This window comes from Pseudophryne corroboree, chromosome 1 (genome assembly GCF_028390025.1).
Source record: "Pseudophryne corroboree isolate aPseCor3 chromosome 1, aPseCor3.hap2, whole genome shotgun sequence".
Lineage (NCBI taxonomy): Eukaryota > Metazoa > Chordata > Amphibia > Anura > Myobatrachidae > Pseudophryne > Pseudophryne corroboree.
The window spans coordinates 936,455,822-936,471,214 of record NC_086444.1 but is presented as its reverse complement, the minus strand read 5'-3'; positions in this window follow the sequence as shown (position 1 = coordinate 936,471,214).

Genomic DNA, 15,393 nt, shown 5'->3' with positions numbered 1-15,393 from the left:
CCATCGGAAGAATATTTAATTAGAAATATTCCGGTGTTGGTTTGAAGCAGATCAATCGCTCGTGCGAATAGTTATGGACATAAGAAGTTTATGAACATTTACTTTATTTGCACTTTATTACCCATGCGGCGGGAAACCCAGTTTCCCTCCCACCTGAGCAGTTGGAAATAGTCACAGCCCACCTGTATGAATCAACCTATGACCTTTTGTTATAATGCGAAGCCGAATTCCTGTGTCCAATGAACAATGAGATTGTAGGGACCATTGAATTGTATTGTGTGTGGGGCATAAATAGGCAGGCCGACCGTATCCAGTTCACTCTCTTCAACGGTTCTCATTGCTGATAATCGGGAGCTGGATATCGAGGCGCATGCGATCGTTTCCCTTTGTGCGTAAGTTTTCTCCGTAATCATATTGTCTTACTGTGAGCCATCTCTCTCTCTCTCTCTCTCTCTCTCTCTCTCTATCTCTCTCGTATTTTCCTTTAATTGTATTGTATTGTATTTCCTGTGTAGTTTATCTGGTTAGTTGGTTTATGTTATATTGTAGTGTATCATTTGTACTGTGATTCCTTTTGCAAGTATAATAGTTATAATACATATAATAGGTTTTGGACCCTAAGCCCAGGTATCTGTGTATTCTTTATAAGGGTTAAGTATTCTCTGAGCGTCGGTGACGCTCAAACAGCTTTGTAGTTAATCAGGTTACACCAGGTTGCACTTACACTCTGTCTCTACACTAAGGTATACTGTGTATCCCATTGTTAAAGGTATAGATATAAAGGTTTAACGTTGTAAGCGTCTGCACCGCTGGTGATCTCCTCGTGGTCCCGAGCGTACGCTACGCTATAGCGAATCATTACGTTAGTCGGCTGCCAATAGCGTGCCTGCCTGTGATCACTGGGCCGTAAGCGAACGTGACGCTTGAGCGTCTCGACAACGGTTGAGCGATCGCTACACAACTTGCGTACCCTTACGGTACTTCTTACGTAGATAGCGTACAGTGTTCTTAGACCTCTTAAAGTGTTTTATATACGATAAATATTTTGCTTTATCAATTGGCGGCTCGCCCGTCCTTCACATATCTGCACTAGGTAGATCAGCAGACATTATCCCTCAGCAAAGGGCGGGAGGTTGTATCCCTCGTAGTGCTGACAGGATAAGCGTCTGCTTCGCTTAGGTAAAGAGTGCTGAAGGAATCCGGGAACCGGAGGTAAGAACAAAACGCTAGTGTCTTTTAAAACTGTTTATTTTTCTGTCTTGCGTACACACGCACGCACACATATATATATCTGCATTTCTTTTTCTTTTTCATTTTCGTATATCACTCTCCTGTCTGCCAGTTTTATAGTTGATAGAAGTGCTAAAAAAAGATTTGCCGTTATTTCATAGTTTAAGAGTAAAGGTAATATAGTTAAAAGATAGACAAACACACAGTTTTGCCTGGGAGATAAGGCGAAGTCAGTGTGTTGTGTGGTAGATGATCAAGGATCATCTACATTGATAAAAGTATAAATTGTGTTACGGTGGATCTTTGCTTTGCGTATACGTGTCTCTAACAAAGACTTGCGTACGCAATCCAAAGGCCGACGCACGCAGCGTACGTTACGCAACGGAGCGTCCGGTTACGCCCACGTAGCTCAAGTCACGATAAGTTGATTTTTAACGCAAAGCGATAAATAACGCAAAGCGATAAATAACGCGAGGCGAGAAATAACGCAAGTCTATTTTTGGGTGTCCGAAATTTTAATTAACAGATCCTGCTCCTAATTGGTAACACACCTGATCTGAAGAAAAATTTCTGCGCAGAAATAGAAATAGAAACAAAAGTGTACATGTGATGAGTGAGTGTTTTTACAATTTTTAAAGGTTGAACCACAAGAAAAGTCGAGTACTCGTGAGGCACATGCGTGTAAGTGACGTGCACGGTGGCTAGGGAGGCATCTCTGGTTAAATATACAATTTTGAGCATTAGAGTATAGCAGACCAGGAGGTCATACTGTAACAAGACCAGGAGGTCATACTGTAACAAGACCAGGAGGTCATAACAGACCAGGAGGTCCAGGTACAGCCGACAAGGAAGTCCGCTATACAGTTCACAGGCACAACACCGAAAAGGGTTGGTGCAACACCCATATAGGCCATATAAGCTCTGGCTGAAGGAATTCGCAGTCGTAAGTTTCGATTCCATTGGTCTTTCCGTACATAAGCTTAGTTGTTTGTGTACTGAACGACTGGACCGCACGTAAGTGTGTGCAGTAGTTACTAATCTGACCTAATACCATTAGAGTAAAGGGGTCACAAACGCTATTTGTACACTCTAACGTGATTTGTGTAATTTTTTTATTTTAAGGGAAGTTCGCTGCTCACTCAGGAACTATCCAGCAACCAATAGTTACTGGAAAGAGTAAGTGTTCTTCGGATAACCCTCGCAGGTTCCAGTAAATAGAGGTTCAGGTCGCAGGGGCCCTAGGTCGAGTACGCCAGCACCATATCGGTATGATCAGGTCGTATTGGTCGGCGTGGGCGAGTGAGTGGGGTACTCGGTAAACCGCCACCGTCAGCCTATTGTTGACATTTGGTTTTGCGTAAAGTGTTGGCTAAATAAAGCAACACTTTCGAACTATGGGGGCCACTTGTTCAGGTAGGGGGCGATCAACCTCGGTTCGGGTTGATTCAGTGGTCCGACCAATTGGGTCGGCCAGGTATATAATGTGTGAGAAATATGGAAGTCACACAGAAACTTTATGTGATGAATGGGAGAGAATGACTGTACATGACGGGGAGAAATTCCCAAGAGTAGGGAGCTTCAGCTCAGAAGTGTTACAAAATTTAAGGAGGAGGATATGTCTCATAAAATCAACAAAGAGACGAATCCAGCATTATGATTATTTACAGTTGTGGCAACAGGAAGGTGAGATACAGAGAGGTTTGGCTCAGGCGGCGGGATCTGGCTCTAACAGAAAACTGATTGCCACGGCCCCACCGCCACCATATATATCAGGAGAGAAGTTGATTGCGGAGAAAGACGCACTAAGGTGTAACACAAAATCACTTAGTAACTGTGTAAATGTTAATGATAATGTTAACCCATTCACCCATGCAAGTATTAACCCGTGCAAGTTGTACCCTGTTTTGAACTTTCCTCAGGAGTGTGATCAAGAGGACGAATCGGCAACGATTTCAGCGCTCTCTCTAGCAGCCACCATAGCAGAGACCACAGTAGGCACAGCTCCACCCACGAGATTAGTAAAGGCCCCTAGCGGAGGGATAAGTGAGGTCGTATCAACTGGTAAGTACGGCACCATGCATTATGCTGAAACTATTTCACCACAGCCTGTAGAATCTACACAGAATGAGGTTGTTAGAATTACACCTGTTAGAGTAATAGCAGTGCCAAATGGGAAAACAGACGCATCAGGAGCCACTCCCATTAGGAACATTGCCATGTACACTCCATTTTCCCGAATGGAATTGAGGACCATAGTGTCTGAATTTCCTGACCCTAGAAAAGACTTAGTTGCCAGTCAAAAATACATCAGAGACTTAGGTAACACTGCAGAGCCCAACAATAAAGACTGGCAGATATTGCTGAGAGCATGTTTACCCTCAAATGTCGACGCAACTCAATTTTTAGCTGATTGCGGACTAGATCATGATGTACCTCTTACAGATGTGTACAACCAAGATAATGTGAAAAGAATAAACTTGCAGCTAAAAGAGTATTTCCCAGCAGTAGCTAAATGGAATAAGATATTCTCCATTAAACAGAAGGAGTCAGAGACAGCTGCAGAGTATTTTCACAGAGCATTATTAGAAATGGCAAAATACACAGGCATAGAGGACATTAAAACAGACACAAACCATCGGGAAGTAGCAGTATCGGTACTGATGGATGGTTTAAAAGAGTCATTGAAGACTAGGGTACAGACCACACAACCATGTTGGCGAGGTCTGTCTGTGGCTACTTTGAGAGAGGCTGCTATTGATCACGATAGAAACATCACCAGACACAGGGAACAACAAGGTGATAAATTAATGTCAGTAAGTATACAGGCTCTGACCACAAGGCAGCCTTTGTTTGTATCACCAAATCCTGTGGGTAAGTCAAGTATGGTTACTTGTTATTCTTGTCACAAACAGGGACACATGGCACGAGATTGTAGAGTAAAGAATCCACGAAACTCATACCAACCCCCTAGACAACGACACGACACACGACATTGGGAGCAAGGTCCGCAGAAACGGAGTTATGAGCCACATACAGGGGAAACAAAAAGATATCCCCCAAACAGAGACTGGCATGCCTCTGGTAGTTCCCAACTATCTCCCTCACAAGTAGTTGCTGCCAGCGGGATTCAGGGAGGTCACCATACCCAATAGGGGTGTGGCCATACCTGTAATCTGCAGCCAGTAAAGTTAATTGCCAACCTTGGAAGTGAACCCGAGATCGCGATTAATGTAGCTGGTAAAACTTTAAACTTTCTTGTAGACACAGGGGCGGCCAAGTCAGTGATAAATTCGACAGTGGGCATGAGAACCACTGGTAGGACAATTCCAGCCATGGGAGTAACAGGAGTAGTCCAGCACTACCCTGTTAGCAAACCAGCCGAGATTACAATAGGGCCTTTGCATACCAAGCATTCCTTTTTGCTGGCTGCATCGGCACCAACCAATCTCCTGGGAAGAGACTTACTGTGTAAAATGGGGTGCGTCATTTATTGTACTCCTGAAGGTGTATTCTTGGACATACCTGAGAAACACGCTCAGGAAGTGCGAGACATGTTAGACTCCCCATCAAAATTAATGTCACATACCATTATGACAAATAGGAATCCATCCCAAATAGAAGAGATGACATCTCAGATACCAGAGTCACTTTGGACAAAAGACGGACAAGACACTGGATTAATGGCAAACGTAGCTCCAGTAGTTGTACAAGTAAAAGATGGTAGGATAGCTCCAAAAATCCCACAGTACCCTCTGAAGCCAGAGGTGGAGTTAGGAGTTTACCCAGTAATAGAGCGCTTGCTACAACAGGGCATTCTGGTAAGAACGTCCAGCACTGCTAATAGTCCCATCTTCCCTGTGAAAAAGAGTGGGGGGAGGGGTTACAGACTAGTGCAGGATCTAAGGGGGATTAACAAAATAGTTGAGAGTCAGTTCCCCGTAGTGCCAAATCCAGCTGTCATCCTAATGCAAATCCCTCCCACTGCCAAATTTTTCACTGTTATTGACCTCTGCTCCGCTTTCTTTTCGGTACCTCTGCACTCTGACAGCCAATATTTGTTTGCATTCACATACAGAGGAGTCCAATACACGTGGACTCGATTACCCCAAGGTTTCATAGATAGTCCAAGTATATTTTCTCAGGCTTTGCATGATTGTTTACAGTCTTTCCAACCAGACAGTGGATCAGTATTGATACAGTATGTGGACGATTTATTACTGTGTTCAGATTCACTGGAAGCATCTCTGAAGGATACGAAACAGCTCCTGTTTCATCTTTCAGACACAGGACACAAGGTGTCCAAAGACAAGTTACAATTATGCCAAACTAAGGTAAAATATTTGGGACACTGTCTAACACAAGGACTGAGACACCTGACCGCTGATAGAATCCAAGCAATTAGAGACATGACTCTGCCACAAACCCAGCAACAGATCAGAACGTTTTTAGGAATGTGTGGGTATTGCCGTAATTGGATCCCAGGGTTTTCCATTTTGGCGTTACCTTTGCAGGAAATGGTCTCCTCAAACAAACCTGATAGGATTTCGCATACAGACGAGTCCGAAACAGCATTTGAGAGACTCAAACAGTGCCTAACGCAGGCACCAGCACTAGGTATGCCAGACTATGGGAAACCCTTTGAACTATACGGAACAGAAAGTGCTGGTTGCGCGGCAGGTGTACTAACCCAAAAACACGGTGATGCCAGTAGGCCAGTTGCATACTACAGCGCTTAGCTAGACACGGTAGCGCGATCCCTCCCCACATGCTTGCGAAGCGTTGCTGCGATAGCATTGCTAGTGACAAAAAGCGAAGATGTCGTGCTAGGCCACAACCTCACAATCCATACGCCACATGCAGTATCAGCCTCATTGAATTCTGCCCAAACCAGACACGTCTCATCAGCGAGGTTTACAAGATGGGAATTGGCACTAATGGCCCCCGTAAACATCACCATAAGGAGATGCAGTGCATTAAATCCTGCAACGTATCTCCCAGGTGTGCCTGGTCAGGCACAAAGGGTGGAAGGTGAGAGTGATGGGGAAGGAGGATTTAATACAAAGGAAGATACACATGATTGTATGGAATATTTGACCCAAAATTTTACCGCAAGGCCTGACATCAGTGACAACCCACTGGAAGATGCAGAACTCACGTTCTACACGGACGGTAGTTGTCATAGACAGTCAGACTCGGGAGACTTGTGTACTGGATACGCAGTCGTAGATGACCAAGACACCATAGAAGCGGAACCGCTAGGCCCACCTCACTCAGCCCAGGTTGCTGAACTGGTCGCCCTAACCAGAGCATGTGAATTGGCTAAGGGTAAGTCAGCCAATATCTACACCGATTCTAGATACGCATTCGGGGTAGTCCATGATTTCGGAGCCCTATGGCGTCTCAGAAATTTCATGACGGCAGCTGGTACACCGGTAGCGCATGCAGCTCACATAAAAAGGCTTCTAACAGCGATACAGGAACCCGACAGAGTGGCTGTTATCAAGTGTAAAGCACACACATATAGCCAAGACCCGGTATCACTTGGTAACAGCCGAGCAGACGAAGCTGCTAAGTTAGCAGCTGCTACCCCCATACAGACAGACACCACACAATTGATGGTATTTAATACCATTAACACACAGAAGTTGTGTGAAATGCAAAATTTGTGTTCCACACAGGAAAAGGCAGTCTGGAAGGCAAAGGGATGTGGCCAGGAGTCCTCAGGACTCTGGACGGATGGACATGGTAAACCAGTGGCCCCCAGAGCATATCTTCCATGTCTGGCTGAAGCAGCTCACGGGCTGACTCATCTAGGCAAGGAAGGGATGTGCAAATTGGTGAGAGCATATTGGTGCGCCCCAGGATTCTCCTCTCATGCGAGTAAAAGAGCAATGTCATGCCTTACCTGTTTGAGAAAGAATATTGGAAAGGCAATACCTACAGAACCATCCCATATCCCACCTGCCGGCGGCCCTTTCCAGGTAATACAAATTGACTTTATACAATTACCCCCTTGTCGGAATTTGAAATATGTACTTGTTTGTATAGATGTTTTCTCAAATTGGGTCGAAGCATTTCCTGCGGCTACAAATACCGCTATGTTTACTGCTAAGAAAATTGTGCAGGAATTTGTATGTAGATATGGTATCCCTAGAATAATCGAAAGTGATAGGGGTACCCATTTTACAGGTGATGTCTTTCAAGGAATGTGTAAGTTGATGGGAATTGATAGCAAGCTGCACACTCCGTACCGTCCACAGGCGAGTGCGAAGGTCGAAAGAGTGAACAGCACTATTAAAAATAAATTGAGTAAAGTGATGGCAGAGACAGGATTGACATGGCCAGAAGCTTTACCCATTGTATTGTACAGTATCAGAACCACTCCCAGGTCCCCTCTTAATCTGTCTCCCTTTGAAATCTTGTTTGGTCGACAACCGCATGTTATGATTAACCCTCAGGATGATTTGAAATGTAACAATGAAGTAACTGTAAAGTACTTGATTAACACGAGTAAACAGTTAAGGAATCAAAATGATAATCTGAAGTTGGTGATTCCTGATCTACCTGATAGTAATTGTCATGACATTGAACCTGGGGATTATGTAATGATACGGAATTTTCTACGCTCAGGTTGCCTTATTGATAGATGGGAAGGACCATACCAGGTCTTATTGACTAGCACTACAGCATTGAAGGTTGCTGAGAGAGAGACTTGGGTCCATTCATCCCACTGCAAGAAGGTTGCTGATCCAGAGAAGTCCCGTGATAAGGAACAGACGGTAGAGGTTGTATCACTGGAGTGTCTGTTCCAGGAGGACTGAGGCGGCACCTGAGCCTTGAAGACCGAGAGCTGTTGTCGACTCCCCACTCCCTTTTATTATTTTCCTCCACTTCCCATCCCCTCTCCCTCAAATTTCTTTTTCCTCCTTCTCATTCTTCTCCATTTCCTCCTATAAGATGGACTTGCCCCAAGAGACTGTGATCCGGATTTTCCTGTTGACCATGATGTTGACCAGAGCAGTCTGTTCCGGCGAGAGTACCATGGAGGTCGATAGAGGTTCTGGAATGGGTTCTGATGATAAAGATGGAGGCGTAGTTTTCCAAGATCAACCTAACCAACAAGCAAAGGCGAGTATCAGAAAACGATCCGATAGCATTGACCATAGAAGGAATTGTGACGGATTGTTAGCTGAGGAAAACTGTATCTGTAGGCTCTGTAACAATGTCATTGAAGATGGGTGCATTAAGAAATGCCAATCCAGTTTTAATATCCATATGGACCGGCATCCATTGAGTGACTATCACTCCTTAGTGGGTAATGTGTTAAACAAAACAGATTGTTGGGTATGCTCTCAAGTACCTCAAGGTCATAGCAAATCAGGGCTAGTACCATTTCCTTTAACGATAGGGGAGGTACTTGAGTTAAATGGTGGGAGACCGGTGGACAGGAGGTTTAATATCTCCAGCCCTCCTAGTTTGAAGCTCCACCAATACCATGTGGATAGGTCCCTATTATGTTTCAACATCTCCAATCCCAGAAAGCCGGGAAATTGGGAAGTGTCATGGAGTGACCACACTATGACCTTTTCGCATAGAGCAGATAGAATGCCCACAGATACAGAGCTTGTACGCCACATAGCTAGTAGAGGAAAATCTTTCCGGTATAGGTACACCTTAGGAAATAGGATTACGAGAGTTGGAGAAGTATCACCAGGATACTGTGCACATATCGTACAACCTGATACGTGTATTAAGCAGATGGAAGAATTAGGGTTAGGAGATTTCACCTGGAAGGTGTGTAATATGGTTATGTCCTTCTCCGTCCCATATGTTCTCCCCGATGATGCATATTTCATATGCGGGAGAAAGGCGTACAAGTGGCTTGCCCCAAACTCTGAAGGATTGTGTTATATTGGAAAAGTATTGCCTGAAGTGATGACTGTAACACATGACAAAATGAAAGACATACATCGTGGTGCCCAAGCTCCTTATACTCACACCCATTACGAGCACGTTGTTAAAAGGCACCTGATAGAGAAGACAGAGCATCCGGCCTCTGATCTGATAAGTGAATCCACCGGGATTCAATTCTTAATCGCGTTAGATTTCTCCCGCACCGCTAGAGGAGTGCTAAATTATAAATACATATCGGCGCTCGCAAATTTGTTAGATAATATCACTGAAATGTATGATGACACGTTTAGATATACTGGAAGGGAACTTCAAGCTTATAAAACAGAACTGGTGCAGCATAGAATGGTTCTTAATTACCTCACAGCAGTGACAGGCGGATATTGTGTTACATTAGCAACACAGTACGGCGTGAAGTGTTGCACGTATATCACGAATAGCACCGAGGATCCGGTCGAGGTCATAGACCAAAAGATGGACGATATTCTCCAATTGAAGTGGGAATTTCGCCGAAAACACAATCTCACTCTTGCTGCTGTAGGTAATGAGCTGACTGGTTGGGTGTCATGGTTGAACCCGCGAAATTGGTTCTCCGGTTTGGGAGACTGGGCTCAAGGAGTCATAATGGATGTTGGGAAGTTTCTCCTATGTATCTTAGGTGTTATCATAACGATCGGTTTGATATTTAGATCCGGTCAGGCTTTAATGAGGTGCAATCGTCGTACTAAGGTAATGAGTTTAAGGAGTGAGGAAACTGTAATTAACCTGGATTTGATTTATGACCCAATGATAGAAACAATGATGTGATGAAAATGCGATTTCTACGGTCCGTTTCATTCACCTGTTTTTCTGCTTTTCTCCAAGATAAAAAGACTCCCTTGGACGAGGAAGTTGACGAGACGCTATACAGACAACGGATAGACCAAAGAAGAAGTTTTGACCACTTGAGATATGGACATTTGATGAACTTTGCCATGGATCCCCAGTTTCCCTAGAATTCTTAAACTTACGCTAGCCCAACATTTTTTGTAAATCTAATGGCATTGACAAAGCTTTTTGCTCACACCTAATGGGCAACACAGCGCAAAGAAGACGACTTTCAACTGATACCGAACAAAACTTCAACCGACAGATGTACATTAACCTGACATAGAATACCACCGCATTTACCGTAATTATGTCTTTTCTTCATTTCTACAACCCTCAGGTAATGACACACATAGTATAGGGAATACAGGCACAGATATCAGCAATCACATATTCCCCCATTCATGTATCATCAACTAAAATGTGCTCCCCATTTTGTTCAAAATCCGAAAAGAGCTCGGTAAAGTTTGACAGCCCATCCACAGACCCGTACCACGGGATAAGAAGGAATTCAAATGTATACTTCGCAATACCTCGAAGCTTGATTTACAACACGTACGGCACGATGATACATGACCCCCCAAACATGGACTCATACACACATGCTTCTGCTATCTCACTAGGTCATACCCTCTTCCCACCTACTCCTCTCTCCTCCCTTACCCAACCATGGAAATGAATTAACCCCTAACATATATTTTTCTCCTTTTGAAATGTTTTCAGGAAGTGGCAGTTATTATTGACTGCCAAAGGGTGGACTGTCAAAGTCAGAAAAATATCTCTATGCACACTACCATATTTGCACCTCACACAGGTCCGTGCTGCGCATGCGTACGCTCTCCCGTACGTGCGCATACTCACAGTCGCGGGCACCCGCAGGCGCATGGTATGCGTATTTACGGTAGAGTTTATGCGATCGTAGCGTGCGACTCAATCATTACATATTTTCACTAATAATGTATTTTGTAGATCATGGTCCCTTTGATAGATTCTGAAAGTTTGGTTAATATAGAATGTTTATGAACAGAGGAATCCCTCTTTGTTTGATACGAAGGGTCAGACAGGAGTAATACAGTGGTGTTTAGTATCCATCGGAAGAATATTTAATTAGAAATATTCCGGTGTTGGTTTGAAGCAGATCAATCGCTCGTGCGAATAGTTATGGACATAAGAAGTTTATGAACATTTACTTTATTTGCACTTTATTACCCATGCGGCGGGAAACCCAGTTTCCCTCCCACCTGAGCAGTTGGAAATAGTCACAGCCCACCTGTATGAATCAACCTATGACCTTTTGTTATAATGCGAAGCCGAATTCCTGTGTCCAATGAACAATGAGATTGTAGGGACCATTGAATTGTATTGTGTGTGGGGCATAAATAGGCAGGCCGACCGTATCCAGTTCACTCTCTTCAACGGTTCTCATTGCTGATAATCGGGAGCTGGATATCGAGGCGCATGCGATCGTTTCCCTTTGTGCGTAAGTTTTCTCCGTAATCATATTGTCTTACTGTGAGCCATCTCTCTCTCTCTCTCTCTCTCTATCTCTCTCGTATTTTCCTTTAATTGTATTGTATTGTATTTCCTGTGTAGTTTATCTGGTTAGTTGGTTTATGTTATATTGTAGTGTATCATTTGTACTGTGATTCCTTTTGCAAGTATAATAGTTATAATACATATAATAGGTTTTGGACCCTAAGCCCAGGTATCTGTGTATTCTTTATAAGGGTTAAGTATTCTCTGAGCGTCGGTGACGCTCAAACAGCTTTGTAGTTAATCAGGTTACACCAGGTTGCACTTACACTCTGTCTCTACACTAAGGTATACTGTGTATCCCATTGTTAAAGGTATAGATATAAAGGTTTAACGTTGTAAGCGTCTGCACCGCTGGTGATCTCCTCGTGGTCCCGAGCGTACGCTACGCTATAGCGAATCATTACGTTAGTCGGCTGCCAATAGCGTGCCTGCCTGTGATCACTGGGCCGTAAGCGAACGTGACGCTTGAGCGTCTCGACTACGGTTGAGCGATCGCTACACAACTTGCGTACCCTTACGGTACTTCTTACGTAGATAGCGTACAGTGTTTTTAGACCTCTTAAAGTGTTTTATATACGATAAATATTTTGCTTTATCACTATGGACTTTGTCACCGAATTGCCCCTCTCCAAGGGTCACAATACTGTCTGGGTAATTATTGATCGTTTCTCTAAGATGGCACATTTTGTACATTTGACCGGGTTACCATCAGCTCCCAAGTTGGCTTTGTTATTTATCCGAGGACATTTCCGCCTGCACGGCTTACCTCAGGAAATCGTCTCTGACCGGGGGGTACAATTCACTGCAAGATTCTGGAGAGCTCTCTGTACGGCCCTACAAATAAAACTCAAGTTTTCATCCGCTTACCATCCACAAACCAATGGGCAAACTGAACGCGTCAATCAAGATTTAGAGACTTTTCTCCGTGTTTATCTCTCTCCCTCGCAAGATGATTGGGTGGAACTGTTGCCATGGGCCGAGTTTGCCCATAATCATCTGTACCACTCTTCGACTGGTGAGTCCCCATTTTTCATTAATTATGGGTTCCATCCTCAAGTTCCTGAATTACCCATTTGTCCTCCGGAAGATGTTCCTGCTGCAGCCTCTACTGTTCGGCACTTCAGCCAAATTTGGAGTCGAGTTCATGCTAATCTCAAGAGAGTCTCCGGCCGCTATAAGTTCTTTGCGGATAGAAAGCGACGGGCAGCTCCCCAATACAAGGTTGGTGACAGGGTATGGCTCTCCAACCCGCAACCTCCGGTTAAGGGTGCCCACGATGAAGTTCGCCCCAAAGTTTATTGGTCCTTACCCCGTGTTACAAGTCCTGAACCCGGTTGTCTGCAAATTGGGGTTGCCTTCCCACCTCCGGATACCAAACTCCTTTCATGTCTCTCTCCTTCGCCCCCTTATTTTAAACCGGTTCCATTTAAAGTCCCCGAGGCCAACCTCTGCTGAGTCTGAAGCTGGAACGGACTTTGAAATCAAAGCTATTCTTGACTCTCGTTATCTTCACAAGAATCTACAGTATTTGGTGGAATGGAAAGGTTTTGGCCCCGAGGAGAGGAGCTGGGTCAAGGCTACTGAAGTGATGGCTCCCCGACTGGTGCGGATTTTCCATTCCAGACATCCAACAAAACCTGGAAAGTGTCCGGGGGCCACTCCTGGAGGAGGGGGTACTGTCACGCGCCATAGGCGGCGTTCACCGCGCTTACCCCTGCGTGCCTGATGGTCTGTGTTGCGGCCTCCGCCTTCGGTGGTCCACGGACTCCGGCATCTGGCTGGCGCAGCTCTCGGCGGTTCCCCGGGGCAGGGGCGCCGCCATGACACCCGGCATCACGTGGGCGGGGAGCAGGTAACGTCATCAGACTTTTCTGCCAATCTAGCGGAGGCAGGAGATTCAAAGTCAGACGCCAGGCAGAGCCTCGGCGCCTGAGTATCGTCTTTTCCCCTGAAGTGGATGCCAGTGCTCCTGTTCTCGGCGGATCTCTCTGCAGCATACCCCAGTGTCTCCGGCATTTCCAGGTGTCAGTGTTGCACAGCTTCCAGCATTCCCAGCCGCTGCTGGGTTTCCCTGCGCTCCAGTCACCAGAGCTTCTTGGAGTCAGCGTGGGTTGCAGGTTAAACGTCGCTCTCGTTATACAAGTCCTCAGTGTCTTTAACCCTCGCTCTCAAGTTATACAAGTTCTTAGTGCCTTTAACCCTCGCTCTCAAGTTATACAAGTCCTCAGTGTCTTTAACCCTCGCTCTCAAGTTATACAAGTCCTCAGTGTCTTTAACCCTCGCTCTCAAGTTATACAAGTCCTCAGTGTCTTTAACCCTCGCTCTCCAGTTATACAAATCCTCAGTGTCTTTAACCACCGCTCACAAGTTCTTCCAGTCATCAGTGTCCTTAACCACCGCTCTCAAGTTCTTCAAATCATCAGTGTCTTTAACCACCGCTCTCAAGTTCTTCAAATCATCAGTGTCTTTAACCACCGCTCTCAAGTTCTTCAAATCATCAGTGTCTTTAACCACCGCTCTCAAGTTCTTCAAATCATCAGTGTCTTTAACCACCGCTCTCAAGTTCTTCGAATCATCAGTGTCTTTAACCACCGCTCTCAAGTTCTTCAAATCATCAAAGTCTTAACCACCGCTCTCAAGTTCTTCAAATCATCAAAGTCTCTTTAACCACCGCTCTCAAGTTCTTCAGTCACCAGTATCTTTCACCATCACTCACAAGTACTTCCTGGACATTTCCCCATATGCTCCTTCTCTGTTATGTGACATTGTGTTGTCCTTTTTCCTGCAATAAAGTTCCTCATTAATTTCATCAAGTCTTACTGTCAGAGTCCTGTATGAGGAAGACCTATATCAAGCCATCCCTGTTCCGACCCAGCTGTGGTTCCTCTCCCCTACCATTGGGAGAACCCCCGAGTTCACAACACCCCCAACCTAGGTCAGTGACAAGGGGGCTCCGTTTGAACCACTTAGGAGAGCAGATCTTAAATGGTTGACGGCTAAAGTTCTCCTTCTATTGACGATGGCGTCAGCTAGAAGAGTGTCAGATTTAGGAGCACTATCGTGTAAGTCTCCTTTTCTGATCTGTTATCCAGATAAAGCAGTTCTCAGAACTAAATCTGGTTATCTTCCGAAGGTGGTCTCAAAGTTTCACCTGAACGAAGAAATTGTAGTCCCGGCTTTTCAGGTATCGGGACCTTCTGCGGGAGAAGCGTCGCTGGACATAGTCCGTGTATTAAGAATTTACGTAGATCGTACTAGTGCCATCAGAAAGACAGATTCTCTCTTCATTCTCTACGGATTTCACAAAAGAGGATGGCCTGCTACTAAACAGACGCTAGCAAGATGGCTTCGAATGACGATTTCAGAAGCATATTCTCGTGCTGATCTCCCTGCTCCGGTTAATGTCTCTGCACACTCTACACGTAGGGTAGGTCCTTCATGGGCAGCACAACATGGTGCTCAGCAGAACAGATTTGTAAGGCAGCCACATGGTCTTCCATTAACACATTAATTAGACATTATGCCTTGGATACTTTTGCCTCTCATGACGCGGAATTCGGGCGAAAGGTTCTCCTGGCTAATCAGGAGCGTCCCCACCACTAATAATGGCTTTGGGAATCCCAATGTTATTCTGTGGATAACCTGTGGACCCAGCCGGAGAAATATACCGTTATGGTAAGTACTTACCGTTGATAACGGAATTTCTCCTATATCCACAGGTATTCACAGGGATCCCACCCTGACGCACCTGATTTGAGGATCTTTACAATCACTAAACCTCTTCCCTCTTGTATGGAAGGGTGTGCATGTGTGTTCTTATCGCCTGAATAGGGTTCTACATGATGCTCC